General features: G+C 37.9%; 1 protein-coding gene across 13 annotated transcripts in view; it reads left to right on the top strand.

The window, feature by feature from the left end:
- The window catches only part of TCF4 (transcription factor 4), a 419,315-nt gene that overhangs the window by 313,390 nt on the left and 88,425 nt on the right, over positions 1–17,500 (top strand). The gene's annotated exons all lie outside the window — the stretch shown is intronic.

The following is a 17,500-nucleotide window of genomic DNA, read 5'->3' as shown; positions in this document are numbered from 1 at the left end:
GATCTTTTTTTTTTTTTTTAATTCTTCCTCCTTCCCCCAAAGTCTTGTTTGAGAAGGAAAAGCAGATATGTGGAGCAGGCTTGGGAAGCTGATAGTGAAAACCCGAGTTAAGCAGAGAGCAAATTGGGGGTAAGTTTCTCATTGGACCGAGGTTTTGTGATAACTAGTTAAGTTGGAAGCTCAGGTGATAAGGATTTCAGAGGAGGAAGGCAGAAAGGGTAAATAGAGAAAAGTAAAACTGAGCTAATTGAAAAAGTAGGTGGGGTTTTTTGTTTTGAGTTTTGGGGTTTTTTTCTTTAGAATAAGAAACAAAAATCACAATCCATTCATGAATGTAGCAGAACTGTTCTAAGTTATTTGGGTTGTATGCATTTTGCTTCAGTTTATCCCCCTTTTGCAATCGAAACGCTTTATTTAAGGGGGGAAAATGTGTCTGGTATTTTGTGCATAACCTCGGCAGAAGGTTTATACTTGCCATCTGGAGGTTGATTTTTTCCCCCCCCCTCTCCGACTCGGCCCTCAGAAGGAAAAGGATTTCAATATTTTCAAATCGGTATGTGGAACTCTCAGGAACAGTTGTTGAGTGATGGGGGGGGGGGCGCAAGGAATTATTTAAAATAGAAAAGAAGAGGAGAGAATGTGAAAAGCGGTTTATAAACGGATCTCTTTGTGTGCTTTGAACTTCCATTTGGATTGATCCTAATCAGGGTGTGATAGTTGGGCCAACAGGGACCCATCAGAGCTTTTCACTGAGGCCCAGTTGAGCTGTAGCGATTGGAGCAAACGAATTGGACATGTGTCTGTGGCGGTCTCTCCATGTGAGTGTCTGTACATTCGGCTGTATGCATAACGGTTATTTCTAGCTCAGCATATACTGAAATGCACACACACAAGGGCTTGAGGGTGCAGTGTGGGTTAGGAAGATTAATAATTTCATTCCAAAGCCAATTTTATGAATGGGCAACTGTTGAAAGAATAGCATTTACTTTTATTTTGAAAAGTCCAAGTAAATTATCCAAAGTTCCTGAAACTGTCCTGTATTTTTTGTTTGTTTGTTTCATTTTGTTTTAAAGGAGGTAGCATATAAGTAGACTACTAGTTAAATGTGGTGAGGAAATGTAATTTTAGAACAAATGACTTGCATTGTGAACTGATAGAATGCTTAAATCAGTAAAGATAAGTATTAAGAGTTATGTAACTTTTTAAAAAAAATACCACTGCATGGTTTACAATTGGTAGTTTCTTATAGTTACTAAGACTTTTGTTCATTATTATTATTTTTTTTAATATTCCCCTACATAACATACTCTGGACCTTTAATTTTAAAAGTATTTTTAATGAGATGACATGAGTGGGGCTGTTATAGTCCGTGAATAAAATGTCCAAAAGCAATAAAAATAGATGCAGGACTTATTTTAATGGACTTTATGCATTATAAGAAAAGTGCAATGAATGTACGTTGTCACAGTTTCAGCTGCAGAGAGTCGCAGTAATGTTGGGATTTTTCTTCATTTTTAATGTTGTGCCTTGGAAATCCAAATTGACCAAGATTTAGCTTAAGTTTTGGACATTTTAAAACCCTTTTAACCAAAAGGGATTTTCCAGCGCAATGTTTCGTTCCCACAGCTTGCCGGTTGCCTCCACCATAAGAAAATGCTGAATATGACATCATATCACTAATATGCCCTCTCAGTTGCCAAATATTTTGGTTGTTAGATTTTTTTTTTTTTTTTTGAGAGAGAGAGAGAGAGGATGGTACTCATAAAATCAAGATCTCTCTGTCACAGGAAATGTATTTATAGGAACTGTTTTAAGGCGTTTATTAAAAACAAATCTGGTGTTGTGTATCCCTATTGATTCAAACACTCGAAAGAGGGAAATTGTACATACATTATAGTATGGGGGGGCGGAATAGCCATTTGGAACCCCAAGAGAAAGCTTTTAAGACCATCTATGCTCCAGTCCTTCTTTTTAGCATCGTGGAACAGACACGACACCTAGGGCCCCTTGCGAGTTTGCTTTGGGTGAGACCAATTCTATACCATTTTTTGAAATGCCCTGGTACATATAGGAGGGCAGCCGATTTTTGTTTATTCGACAGTGTGTATTGTACTGGCTCTAATTCTGCATTCAGCGGCTCTTGATTTGGTGCCAGACATCTTGTGGTGATTGTGTACGCCATGCGTTAATTGTCCAAAATGCCTATCGAAGGGACTTTGCATTCGTTGAGTTTCACTTATGGCAAGGTTGAGGATCCCTGCGCTTTTGTGTGCTGTGCGTGGATGGCCGGTGTGTGTGTTTTAACCTGAATTGTTGGAGTTAAGTGTGGTCAGCTATTTGTTGCATAAGTTTTCCTCTGAAGACAACACAAGGCTGAATTCCTTCTTTTTTTTCCCCCCAGTGACAAGTCAATTACTTGTTTAAATTCAGTCTGAACTCTCTGAACTGAGAGAGGCCAGAGGAAGCAGGTTTTCCCTGTGAATAAACAAAAGAAGAAAAATGTAAAATCATTCCAAAACACTGTGATTTTCAGTTGTGGGAAGAGTACAATTAAGCAGAGCAACAATTATAATTTCTGCTTTTTGAAGTGGCAACTGTTATAATGGATAAAATCAGTCATCTTCTAACTTCCTACCAAGAGAATATATTATCAGTGGCATTTTGGACAAAGGAGAATGTAAATTTTCTGTTACCTTAGGAAGTTGTTCCATGACCCAGTCTTACAACCAATTCTTTCCCTCTCTGTGAAGGACTCACTACCTGTCTGAAATGTGGCCTTCAGGAAACAAAAACCCAATCAAAATCTTACCTTGAGAGCTAGCAAAGGGTGATTCTTGAATATAAAACAGAATGTGTTTTTATTTTAAATCCACTCCGTATCAGGTGAAAGTTTGATGAACTTGGCCAGATCGTTTTTGCGATTCCTTCCTCTCTCCCCATAGATGAGAGGTTTAAATACAAATGAGTCCCAGTCTCTGCAAAATAAAAATTTTAAAGCTTGACTCCTTAACAAGAGAGTTTTGTTTTGCCTTTTTAAATGTTGATGGAGTTTTTTGGAGATTTTTTTTTTCTTTTGTTTTTTAGGGGGTATTTGCCCATAGACAATCAGTATAGCTTCTTTTAAGTGTTGTGATAACAAGCTTACTTCAAATTTTGCCGCTGTGACCTCCCCCCTTTACCCCCATTCAGGCTATAAACACTACCCCAGCATACATTACCTGACCTATACTAAGTATAGTTAAAACCTGAAATCTTGATTTATTTTTTTTTATAACTGCTTATGTCTTTAGTGAACAAGAATTTTAATAAGTAATTATTTGGTCAGATTCCACATAGCTAAAAATACAGCAGTTGCACAAAGATAAAATTATGGCAAATGAAATTGAAAACAAAAGTGGCGAAATTTCCTCCTAATGGTAATTTAAGATCACATCATCAGCTCTCGCCAGCATGTGCATGTGTTAAACCGTATAGAGAAACCTATAATTATTGTAATTGCTCTTTTTGCTTTATACTAACAAGCTTCAAACCATGTTTCAAACTAGTTGTTTTGAAATAGTTATTTGTCAAGTCATCAAATCTCAGAAAGTAGATGGTAATGAGCTTTTCATGTTTATACTTTGTTGGTCATATTATTCAGCTTTGCAGGGCCGCAAAGTTCAGAAATTAAAATGGATGCTAATGATTTTTTTAATCAAGGCAAAATAATAATAATAATAATAATAATAAATAATAATAATAATAATTTTATTATCGCTGCTTTAAGATGAAGAAATAGGAACATCTGAACATCAAAAATCTCTCCATGAGGATTAGATTCTCAGGAGAAAGTTTTTCTCTAAATAGTCAACAACCTGAAATTTTTTTTAAAGCTCAAATTTAGAATAGGAAAGGTTTAGGCTTTTCTGTTCTCACTTGCTACAGGAAGTGCCAGTATAAAAGGATTAATATTTAAATTACATCAGTAATTGCGTTTTCCAGTATTATTTTACATAAATTCTTTGTAAACCTTCGAGTTACAAGCTGCCTATGTGTTTTAAAAGTTTTCAGTAGCATCAACTATGCAGATTTTTTTCTGAATCTTTAGAATTATGTCACATATTTCCTGTTTTCAAACCATTGTGATTATATGCAATACAAACACATTATTTTTTTAAATTATTATTTAGTTGTTCTCAGAAAGCAAAAATTTGCTTAGGCCACAAGCTAATAAAATGTTTCAACTCCCCACTGATTCAAGAAAGCAGAATATAGCAAAGAAAATCATGTAGGGAAAACTTCCTTTTTTGTTGGTTTACTTTTGGGTATATAACTGCTGCAGACATATAAAACACTTTCATTTGCCCACTTTACAATAACAATGAGAATTTAATTTTTAAAAATTTTTTTTTCTTTTGTCCTGTATGCTTCATCGCTTAAACAAAATGATGTTGATTTTGTTCTTTAAGGTTAAGCCGGTAAAAACTCACCAGACGCTTAATCTTGATAGTGTGGCTACATCTTGCTCTCTTGCCTCTGATTAAATTTCTAAAATCCCTACGTGACATTCACAGATGCCGGTTGGGATGTTTCTGTGAGTCCAATTTCTTAGGAAGAAAATACATATCCGTTTCCTATTTGGATAGTTTTATTTAATCCCTAGTTTCTTTCTATCACTTCTGACCACTTGGAATATAGTGTGGTTAATTGATGGGCATCCTTATATAAAACTAGGCAGTGGTATTGTTTGAAGGAGAATTAGGAAGAAGGTCTTTGGAATAGGGAAAGAGGGCTGGGGTCTGAGGGAAGTATGAGGGGCTCTAATGGCTGGTGCAGTCTTTAAATACCTTTCCAACTGATCTACAGGAAATTGTGCTGAAGAATTGTTTGTTTCCTGTTTCAGTGTAAATGTGGTTTGCATTATACTCTCCAATTTTTATTTTTTTTTAAATTGCAGTACCACTACAGGGGCTTAAAAATGAGTGATTTCTTTTGGATAACTTTATTTTTATGAATGGCTTTTATCATAGCTAGTGTTCAGATATCATTATATTTCATTATTATTAATATTGTGTAAAAACTACCTGAAACTTCTGTCGCTGTGATTCCATTAAGGAAAGGAAAAGACCCCAGTATTAGATGACTATGGAGGTCAGCTGCTGTAAAAAAAAAAAAGAAAAGAAAAATCCTAATTCTGATCTTAAGTGAATTGTGACAGTTTTGAAAGTTGTTGGAATTCAGATTTGCTTTTCTTTTAAGAAGAAAATGCAGTAAAAACAGGTTTGGTGCATATAACAAATGCAAATTCTTATAAAAGTTATAATTTCAGGATATACACATATCCGATGACCAGAGATTTAGGGTCTGTTTGTTAATTTCTCCTTTTTTGATATTGTCAGAGGTGGGAGGTGTGGGGTTGGGGAAGGAGGAGCTCATTTTCCACAGTCAATAGAATTTATAAGAAATTTTAAATATTTACATATTTGGACTTAAAACTGTCTTTAATAACTAAAACTTCAAAGTGACATAGGATAGCATATATGGATTAACCCCCACAAAAAAAAAGAAAAGACTTAAAACTCTATGCTAATAAAATAGAATCCATTCAGAAAAATCTGAGTTCTTAAAAAAAAAAAGCAGCCATAATCTCTATACTACCAAGAATAGATTAATAGTGAGAAAAACTGAAATACTTCTATAAAATGAATTTTGAAGGAAGAAGTGATCTACTAAAAAAAAAAATTACACATGACATTTTCCTTAAAATTTCTCCTTGGAGGCTGTTTAACATTTTTGAAATCTGTAATAAGTGATTTGGCACATTATCATATCATTTTAGGCATTATATTAAACAAAATAAATATATGATTTTGCAAAACGTTTGTTAAGTTTTGATTTATCAATTTGGCATTTTAAAGCCCTGTGAGAATTATGCTTTCCATTATGTAAACAAACTTTGGGGGAGATTTCCCTGTTGTTAGTGCTGAAGATCTCTAATTTAGGTTCCTAACTTTATTAACTAGCATATTTCTGTCACAGTGCTTTATTCTCATTCAGATTTTTAAATGCACGCTCTCCCCCCCCCCCCCAGTCCTGTTTCTCTCTGGTTCCTTACTGGTTTTCTTTACGTGTTTCTTCTTAAAGAAATGTGCATGGCATGCTAATCTGGGCATGTTTTCAAAAGTATCTTCAAAGAGTACACCTCATCAAGCATTTTATTGGGGAGAAAGGATTGTTTTTGAAAGGCTGCTTCCCTCTTCCCCCCCCCGCCCCAGTTGGGATTGGGTTAAGAGTGGGTTAATCCACCTGAGAAGTTGGAGGTGGGGACAGCGTAGATGATGCTCTAATTTCAGGCTCCACTGGAAAAATGCAGGCTTTGGCGTTCATCCTCCAGGGACTTGGGGCTGTGCTTTCCTGGAGACCAAATTACGCTCATCCTGAGAGAGGGCACAGTGGAGGTAATTGGTGGGGCAGTGTAGGGAGAGCTGGGTTCCAGCTGCTTCCATTGTCGCCGGCCTGAAAATGAATAGGGGATGTAACAGTGGAGGCTAACGTTTGACTTGGCTTTTCACCTCCCAAACCTAAGGGTGAGAATTATAGAGTCCTGAATGACTGCACCAACAATGATCCTGTTCAAGTGGGAATTGCTATGTTGGGGGAAAAACTCTCACACCATTTTAAAAATAGTTGATGCATTTACCAACCACAGCTCTCTGACTATAGCTCCAGTAAAGTTTATCCACAGTCTCAAAGCCTGTTTTTATTGTCAGCCATCAGAGTGAGTGTGCTTCAGAATCCCACCTCCAGCTCTGCCATCCCCAAAATGCTGTTCAGGAAAGGCCTTCAGAAGCCACCAGAACATCCCCCCAGAAGAGAAGCCAAATGTAAGAAGGCTGCTATGGCCTCCTTTTCTCCCAGAATCTCTTCTCCTTTTATGTTTTGGTTGGTTTTTTTTTTAAAATAAGGAGAATAATGCTGTATTCCTCAATAGCTTTTCTACCGAATAAAACAAATTAAATTGATGTTACATGCATATTTAAACCCCATCCAGTTAAGTACTGACGTGATTAAAATAATCAAATGTATTACTTAAAAAATTAAAAAGGATAAATTCTGTACCCCATTATTTTATTGACTTTTAAATATAAATTGCAGAAATGTTTACATTCCTAATGGCATTATTAAGCTAAACTGACAAATCAGAGGGAAAAAGTTGATTGTCCAGCACATTATTATTTCTGCACCTGTTATTCCAATTCAGCAGCAGAGACTCAGCTCATAGGAGCAGGATGGATGCTGGTTTCTTAGGCTTCCTTTGTGTGATGTGGGGGTTGGGATAAATGTTTAACAAGTGTACTTTCACTTTGTAGTGCCTTTTTGTGTGTTGATGTGATTAAAAGACTACAATGTTTTTCATGTCACTTTGAAATTAATATGCAAATAATAGGGGATGATAGGGCTTCCTAGTACCTGCTGCATCAAACCTCCCTCCGCAGAATTGGGGGTGGGGGGGTCAGCTTTTTAGTAGAAGTTACTCAGTCACAGAGCCAAGTTTCATCTCTACCAGGCAGATTTACAAATGCACTCTAGGAGAACCCCAGGTAGGAAAAGAGGTGTATCAGATTAATTTACATAGGATGGAATTCAGACCTGGAATGAAATACTTTAGTTTGAGGGTCCCCCTCCTCAATACTTTTGTATTATGTGTGGTTTTATTTTTTTTTTTTTTTTTCAAATTTTCAGGCTATTGTGTTGGCTAGCTGGTAGAATTTGAGCGTGATTTTTGAAAGGGTAAAGTTGTGTAACATTGAGTAATGCTGGAGTTGAAAATTGTGCTTGTTCTTGAGGTTTTTTTCCCCTCCTTGTCTTAATCAGACAGTATCATTTTTCAACCACCAGGCCCCTTCCTCCCTGTAAACACAGGTAGCACTAATTGGATAGCTAATAGAATTCTACGATGTCGTGCGTGGTCATTGCCCACAGTTCATTTCACAAGGAGAAACCTAAGCCTTCTGCTGCCAGCAGAAGAAGTAATGCCCAGTACCTTTTTGTTTGTTTTTGGGTCTTCAAGAGTATCCATATATTCTTGAGAATGTTATGACGTTAGATTTGGCTTGAGGAAGGCTGAAAGTATATTTATTTCATCCTAGCCAGTGGATTAAGTTTGCAAAGAAATGATTGAACTGCCATTATTTCCTGGAAGATCCTAGTTAGCACTATTCGTACGAGCTTAGATTTTTGTCCTGTGTATTAATTTAAATTCCTAGACTTTAATAATGCTTAATGTGTAGCCGGGATCCCACTTAATCTCCTCCCTGGCTTCACAGCAAAATGTTTACATAAATGAACTCTCAATTTTGATATAGCTGTTTAGCTCAGTCCTTCCAGAGTTAATGCCTGTTTCCATAATTAAACATGCCCCACAGTTACCACAGGGCTATATCTTAAGAATGATATTCTCTGTTCTTTTAAACCATCTGTTGGGTAGGTCAGCAAATAAGTGAGAACTTGATTTTATTTTCGAGCAAATATATTATCACGATTCTATTGTATTAGGCATTTGGCTTCAGAGAAAGTAAAACATAAATTCCATCGTATTTTCATTTTGTTACATTTGCAGCAGAAACTTGTATATGTTTAAATTGGTTATTTTTTCCAGTCATGACAGCTGTGATATTTAAAATTATCACAGCTGTTGTGATTTGAAATTGATTTTTTTTTCTATCAACACCTGAGGAAAAGACCTAGGCTATATTAAAAACTTAAATAAGGTGACTGTAAAATTAGCTACGTTGATATGAATTGGGCAGTTCTACTTCCCAGAGGTTACAGAGCGCCACAGACCTTGGAGGTTTGCACAAGATGAGCAAGGGCTGCTAGAAATAGATGCATAGTTGTTCAGTGCCTTCACTTCCTACTGGATTCAGAGATCACAGGTTTTTGTGACCCAACTTTACAGTACTTTTCCCTCCCCCCTCAAAGAAAACCTTTTAGTATTTGGTTTACTTCATGAACTCCAAGAAAGATGACTTAAATGAATCAGTCTGAGATCCTAACCTCTAAACTATAGAAGCTGTTTTACCTTTCAGATACGACATTGAGAAATGCAGAAACTGCACTAAATTGTTCCTTATGGAAGAAGTTTTGGTTTTATGGCTCTTTTACGCCATCCTTTCTAGATGATGCAAAAAGAAAACAGATGAAAAAAGAAAAACAAATTATGCTGGAGCCATTCTGGGATAGCACTTGGTTTTGGAATCCTTAATGCATTTTTAATGTTCACTTTGCAAATCCACTTAACCTGTGGTAGAGTTGGATGGTGCTGCTTGAGGTGATTGTTCTAGAAGTTTATAGTCTCAGGATAAGCCAGTGATTATAATCTTGGATCTTCAATAGATTTCCTGTCTAGGTGGATAGCCCGGTCATCAAAACTTGGGCACAGGTACATATTGAGTTCATGTCATATTTTTGAAGTAGATAATGTAGTGTATGAGCCATACAGCTGGCCTAACATGGAATTATTTATAGATACAACACCTTCCCAGATGCATTGCCAATGGGGAGCTATGTAGATTAAGCTCTTTGGCTGGTCCTAGGCTTTCTACCTGTGTAACTCAATCAGAATCAAAACCATGACAGGCTTGATGATGATAAATGGGTGGTTTGATGGGAGGAAACAAAGATGGGTGGATGGATAGTTACCTAACTAGGTAGTAATAGATGAGGCCAATTGCTTAATATTAAAAACTTGATTATTCACCAAAACTTGATATGCAATGTATTCTTTTGATTCTTGCTCTGATTGCAAACATATACCTTTAGGACAGCGATGCCCTGCAGGAGATGTTTGGCAATGTCTGGAAACAGTTTTGATGGTCTCAACTTAGGGAGGAGGCAAGGGTATGCTAGTGGGTAAAGCCCCAAAACTCTGCCAGTTATTCCACAGGTCAACTTTCAGGAGTATTGGGGATCCCATCAGGAGCTGGAGATACCATCTCGTGTTAGCATAGGAAGCCACGCTGTGGAGAGATCTGTTTTCTTTTTATTGTGTTTCCTTTCTTTCTTCCTCTTGTCCAACTGCCACTTCTTGTACTTCTGTCACAGAGTCTCCTTTCTGTCCTTTTTTCTTCTTCCTGCTTTTAAATTTTTTCAGGGGGTCACCCTGAGTGGTGTTTCATTCATGACACACTAGGCTAAGGGATTGTCCAGCTTTTCCAACCGGGTACCATGCAAATGTGAGGTTTTATTTGAGGTGTTGTAAATACAGTGCATTGTTTGCAAATCAACTGGAATGGCTTCAAAGCAGCTGTTAGAATACGTTGAGTCAATAATACACATTCCTCCACATCCTGAGTATGTGTTTACATCTTACCTTTCAAGATATCTATCATTGTCAAAGTTGCTGTAACAGAATCATCCTCCAGGAACAAGTGTATTACCGTTATTTTTTTTTTCCTGTAGGACATAAAACAAGAAAATAACTTGGCCTAAAGAAAGGAATTCATAATTGCATTTAATTATTTTGGCATTAAGAGCATTGTTTGTATCATTATCATTAAGGATATTGTCTGTCTGGATCAAGAAAAGATTAAAAATTGAAAACCAACGCTAAAGACTCCCTTTTCGGCCCTCCTGGTAATGCGGTTTCTTTCCCCACCTACTAGTGGGGATCTCTTCCTGCCACTGCTGTGTTTCCCATCCGTGGTGGGTAGTTCTTGGCAGCGATGCCAGAGTGAGTTTGCAACCTCGATTGCCTCCTCTAGCTCCCCGTGGGGAAGGTAGCAGTATCTGGTGTCAGCATCTTACACCTGCCAGGTTTTTTGGAACCCAGAAGCACACCTCACTTCTTAGATGCCAAGTTTAGGAAGAGTTGCCAAGTCTGCTAGTACCTAGTGCTACTCTTCAGTTGCTTCTCCATGCTGTACGAACTTCTCCAGGATGTGAACAGAGCGGTGCTGGTGGCCCAGGACACGGGAGCAGCAGTTCTGATCGGCTGACTGTTGAGGGTTATAAGCTTGCTTTCAACTCTTGCCTAATCCATTGGACTTGTTTTTCAGTTCGATTCCACAGGTACCTGCAGATACTGTGCTCCCCTGGCCCTCTGTTCACCTTGGTAGTGAGTCATTCTGCTTTTGAATTTACTTTTGCCCATCGCGTCCAAAATGATCATCTAAGCTTGCTTAAAGCTGACAGTTGTTTTCACATTTTATTCTACAGAGTTGTCTGTAATCAAAGTGAGTAACAAAAGGGCAAATTGACAGGCACTTATTTTATTCCAAACACATAGCAAAGATCATCACTTTTGATGATGATATTTTTGTATTAGGGTACTTCGTCTGCTGAGAGGTGTTATCCTTTTTTTAATTCCAAGTTTCTTTTAAGTCAAAGCTTCATGAGGGAGCTCTGAGCTACCTGTCTTTTCTAATCATTGATTATCTATGTAGGACTTGCAGTAATTCTCTCATGTTATGTACATCCTAGTGTTGTGCTCTGCAAAATGGAAATGATGACTTGCCTTTACATTATTTTTAAAATGTGTTTCAAAAAGCTGACTTAATATTGTTTTAGGTCAGACATTTAATCTTACCGAACATGAAATCTTATTGTAATTTTCTTTAATTATCAGGAAAGCAATTTACAGCTCAAATGAAGTATGTAATAAATATTTTATTGCAGTAATAATCAATATTCAGTAAAATAACATACATTTGCAAGCGCCAGCCCTTTCAGAATGTTTTCTCATAAACCTTCTCATTTAGTCCTTCCTGTACTCTGTAAGGTGGTCCAAATGTTATTGCATTTCACAGGCCAGCATGGCGCTGGCCATTGAGGTAGCCCCTAGCCATGTGTGACTATTAACATCTCAAGGTTAATGGTTAAAATTTAATAAAATCCAAATCATTCTGTTGCTGAGTCCCAGCAGCCATATTTGAAGTGTTCAAGAGTTACCGGCAACCCGTGGCAACCAAGCTCTGGTGACACAGCGAGTAAACACCCCGTTGTTGGTTCAAACTCACCCAGAAGCTCTAAAGGAGACAGATCTGGTGATTGATTGATTGATTGATTGATTCCATAAGGATTACAGCCCAGAAAACCCTTTAGGGCATTTCTGCCTTGTGATTCCATTTGACTCAGCCACACCTAACAGCATAATCATTACGGATCATTCATGGTCATTGTGGAGAATAATCTTGGGCAGTGGTGAACTGCAAAATCAAATGACTTGCTTAAGGCCATATGGATTATGGCAGAATCATTCCTTCTGCTATATGTCCTCTCATCATTTTAGAGTGTTCATGGCTTTTTATTCACCAAACACTGGAGGGAAGAACTGAAAACGTAATGTGGCCTACTGTTTTAGCGACTGGAGGGACAACGCAAGAGAGGAAGACCCTCGATGAGATGGTTTGATTCACTGACTGGGGTAATGGGAAGAGGTGTCCCAGGGACAGTAAAGTTAGCACAGGATAGAGCAGGGTTCAGAGCTGTTATACATAGGGTCACTATGGGCCGCAAACGACTCGACGGCACATCACAACAACAACATATCCCAGTTGTGTTTGAAAGGACACAACCCTTAACTGCAGTATGTGGACTCCAAGTTGTCTCCTGCACACTGGACTACGTCATGAGCCATCTTCGTTCCCCTGCTGTTAGCACACTGGAGACAAGCAAGATGCATGTCCACAGCCGAATGAGTGATTATATCCACCATCCATGCCTTCACCTAGTCCTCAGCTTGGGGTAATGTCCCTCAAGAGCCAGTCTTCACAGAATTTTAGAAGTCATTACTCTTTTTTGGTTTTTATTAAGGCTTTATTTAAGGTCAAGCAAGTTTTATTAGAAAAGGATTTTCTTTGGCCCTGGCATAAAACTTGAGTTTTATCTGGGGATAGGTGACTTTTTTTTTTCTTTTTCTGTCCTGCAAGAACTTCATTGTAATGAATTTGAGACTAAGTTTCAAGATATTGGACCATTTAGGCTCTTGGGATCCTCACTGGAGCTCAGGAAGGCACTGTGTTTGTAAAGAAGAAAATGGGGTATCTGGACCAGTAGTGGACAGCTGAGAAGACCACAGTTCCTCCTACAATGAAAAGAGGAGAGAAAAATGGTCCCTGAATTCTCCTAACACGGTTCCTTTTTATCCCCGTATAGATCTCTGGTTGCTGAACTCACGACAGGCTATGGTCAGGAAAAATAAAAAAAACCTTTCATACATACACACACATCCGTAATATTCATTGGCTCCTGTAATTTAAATGTTTCCATATAGTAAATAAAATGTTAATTTTCTTGTCTTTGCAAACCCAAAGGCATGTGGTTCGACTCCACCAGCTGCTCCACAGGAGAAAGCGGGAAGTCTATGCAATTTCCTGCCTCTGAAAACCCTCTGGAGAGTCAGTTAGGAGTCCGACTTGATAACACACACCACTACACATTCAGTGCCTAACATTATTTTGCATCAACACTGAATTATTTCACATATCCACACAAACTATTAAGCACTTAAAGGACTTTGACCCTTTATCTTTCCCTCGAGGTTTAGGGCTACAATGTACATGTGTTGTATTAGATTGTCAGGCATCAGTCATACTCATAACCACCATATGCATAACAGAAACAAACACACCAAGGGCATCTACTACCCTCCTTACCATCACCATGTTTGATGCCATTGTCTGTCCCCCTTGTTCAGGGTCTTCCTCGTTTCTCTGATCACCTACCTGCTTTACCAAATAGGAGGTCTATCTCCAGAGACTGTCCCTGGTGATACCCTGCCCCAAATACATGAGACTGAAGTCTCAAGTAGCATTTGCTCAAATAACATTTGTTGAATAAACCATAGAGTACTTAAACCTTTTTTTATAAATATCTTATTTCTCTAGCTCCCTCCTATCCAAAATAGTCCTGTGGGGTGTTACTTGCCGTTGATAGAAAGCCCCAAAATGATCTTTCCATTCCCTACATATCTCTTAGTTGGAAGAGCGAATTCCTTGAATGTCAGTGATACCAATGACCAGTTTTGTTTCCACTCACTCAAAATTGTACTGATTTTCTATTGCAACTGTGGATAGCACTGGATGAATAGGGTAGCACTGGATGGATAGGACAGCACTGGATGAATAGGATAGCACTGGATGGATAGGATAGCACTAGATGGATAGGATAGCACTGGATAGATAAGACAGCACTGGATGGATAGGATAGCTCTTGGTTATTGTTACACACAGGTTGGTTTGTTCTTATTCCTATACATGAGTAGATATGATGATTGCTGAATTTTTTCCATTGTCCTTTTATCGGTGATGACTAGACAACGAGGTTTGGAAGACTAGACATTTACGATGGCATATACTGACAGATGCATTTTCCTTCAGCTTCTAATGGGATACTCCAGCCATCATCTCTCCCAGTAATAATTATGGTGTTAAAAGGCATTTGTGTTCTGTGCCCTCTTTCTGCTTATGCCATGTTTAGTTCCTGTTATGCAAATACTACTTTAAACTTAGAAATGCCAATTTGCATTAATATTTTGGTTTCATGTAGCTAGCTATTGCATTTCACAAATAAGTGCATTTTAATGAGTACTGGCAGAATGTGTTGTGTTGTTTTGTTGTTTTGGGTTTGTTTTTTTTTAAAATGTATTCATTATATTCTATTGTAGAAAATGCAGTAGCTGATTGCCGAAAATCATTAAGACAAACTTTAATGTGTGTTGAGGACACAAAGATACTCATCTTCAAAGGGTTTGTTACCCTTATATAGTATTAGGTGCTTTAAGATTTCATGCTATTCACACAGAAGTAATGAAGGGTGGGAGAGGGGAGTTAGTTCTGTAAATAAGAAGATAGTCTGTTATTAATGTCTCATTGTATTTTTTAAATGCAACTGTATTGTGGTTTAACATCTGTCTTAAGGCCATAGACATTTGACATCTGAGTTAATGCAAAGGACTTTAACCAGTGTGTCATTGTGTTTTAAATGCATCATAGTCTTAACTTCTTACATTCTGATGTTCAGTTCTAAAACAGAATTTTATCTGATTTATACTTTTTTTTTCTTCTGGGTTTTTTTAGAAAGTCAGAGTTGTGGGCATAAACATTTTTGATAGTGCATGTGCTTGAAAAGTTTTAGAAGTGGACTTTACACAATGAGCCCTTTTGGCCCATGAACTTTTAGTGTCGCTGTCACGGTTGTTAGACCCTGTAGTTGTTAATTATAATGAGCGTTTTCAGTGGTATTATTGCTGTTGTCCCCTCCCATCCTCCACGTCTCCAACTCACTTTTCCCAGAAGAAGAGTTCCAATCCTTTGAAAATTCTCCTGAATTTGCAAATCCACTCTATTTTTGTCCAGAATACCGGGAAGTTAAAACTGTGGCTGGGATGATGCCATGTTTTGAATCCAGCTTTAAAGCAACCCTTTGCAACCCAGGGAGCAAAGCTGACATCTTTGTATCTGTAATGAAGAGAATGACACCTGCAACGTGACATCACTAGTGAAGTAACAGACGCACTTGAAAAACCCGGGCCCTGGGCTTCTCTCAATTCTGCCGATCAGTTTTGGCATTTAACACTAGGCACCTCTTTCATGCCTGGCGTTTGAAAAGTTGCTTTCAGATGAATTTACTAAGGCAGACTGACACAGGGTTAAATTAATTCTTTTCTTTATTACTCAAAGTGATACAGACCTTTCTTGGACTAATGTAGCTTAATTAGTGGTCAATTAAAACTGAACATTGCTGAATTGAAGTTCTTTGATCAAACTCCCTGGCATGGGTTTGCTTTCTTTAACTAGCCACCATCTTGAATTCATTTGGAATCAGTAGTATAAACAAGTTTAAAACTGGTTCTTTTATAAGAAAGTCAGCAGGCTTGTATAGCTGTGGTTTCTTTTTTTACTTCTGTAGGCGGCAATTCAAAGGCATGCTAAATGAAAACAGTACTACACCCTGAAAAAAAGGGACATTTTTCAAAGTAACACTAAGTAGTCAGAAACAGTCAATCCCCCACCTTTTTATTCTCCACGGAAGATCAATTTCCCAATTTTAGTGGGTGATTTTGTTGTTACATAGAAGGCAAAAGGAACTCTCCGCCCTCCCACATAAAGTCCACAATTACAATAAAAAAATAATACAGTCAACTAAGACACCAAGCTGGGAATTAGGAGTGAGGTCGGGAGGGTACTGTTACAGCATATATACAGAGATTAAATCTGATCACCTCTAAATTGACGTGTTGTTACTTCTGGGAAAATAATTTGATTCCCTGGTTTTGGGTTGGGGGAGAGGTACTGCTTCATTTACTTGGTAAGTCCGTTGGTTATCTTGGAGCATACGATTACATTAGTGTGGGGACAGAGTACTTGGTTAAAACACATCAATTTTGTTAGAATTTGGGTACCGTTCATAAAAGAAGAAAAGTAGGATATGAAGGCAATGGGATTCAGAATGCAGAAAGTTACTAATGTTTGTACGTAGATTAGTCTCCCCCTTTTCTATGGTTCCTTCCACATCTTAATACTGAATGTGTATACACATTTTTTGTCTAAACAGCCCTAATTTTTAAAAATTAAAATCTTAACAACCTAAAAATACTATAGCTGGCATTCAGTCAGTGGTACTTATTTCAAAATGTATTCATTAAAATGAGTACTTTTGTACTGAAAAGAAAAATAGTAGATTGCCTTTCAATAGGTAATTTGCTTAGTCTGTGGTGGTGTCTTCTGATGTGGGCAGACTTTATGGAGAAAGTAAAAAAGACACGTTAGAAATACCGAAGGAATATTTTTGCCCCCATGTCAAGGATTCATTTTTTGGAGGTAGTTTTCATTAAGTATGCCCCCAAACTGTGGTTATAAACAATAATTAAAATAGAATTTTCACCTCTTGACAGTAAAAGAAATTATTTGTAGTCAGTGTGCCTTTCAGCATTCTCTCTTGCCTTCTCCCTAAAGGACTGATTAGGATGTAATAATTGGGGATGATAGCGGGAGGAAGACGACAATTCCATTTAATTAAAGATAATTTATTTTACTTTAAATTGGTGATGTCCCACATGAATAAGGGTAGATTTAGCAGATAGATTTATTAATGGGTACTGACATCTCCGTTGACATAAAAAGCAAACATTTTCTTTCCTTATTGTTTTTATTGTGTCTCGGCACCTGAAACTTCTGTCACCCTGCTTCCCATGATGCTCTACAGAGCGACTTTTCCACCAAGCGTGGGATTGTCGCATTATCCTTGGTACCACCTTCCACCTGTCCTGCATGAGACACCTGCCCACGAGCAGGCCAGGCGCCTCAGGTGGTGTGCAGGGCTTACTGTAGACGAGGCTGGCAAACACATCTTCTTCACTGACCCTCCCTGTATCTGGTTCATAGATCCATGGGCAGGTTCTGTGTTTTGAGGGAGATTTAACTTAGCACCAGGTGTTACAGGAATGGTTCTTTAAGAGAGTACGTACTTGGATGTCCCGAATCAGGAAGAGTCCTTCAAAAATAGTCTATCTACTGGTTAG

This window comes from Elephantulus edwardii, unplaced genomic scaffold, assembly GCF_000299155.1.
Source record: "Elephantulus edwardii isolate Elephantulus edwardi_28Jun2011 unplaced genomic scaffold, EleEdw1.0 scaffold00103, whole genome shotgun sequence".
Classification (NCBI taxonomy): domain Eukaryota; kingdom Metazoa; phylum Chordata; class Mammalia; order Macroscelidea; family Macroscelididae; genus Elephantulus; species Elephantulus edwardii.
This window is presented reverse-complemented; position numbering and strand designations above follow the sequence as displayed.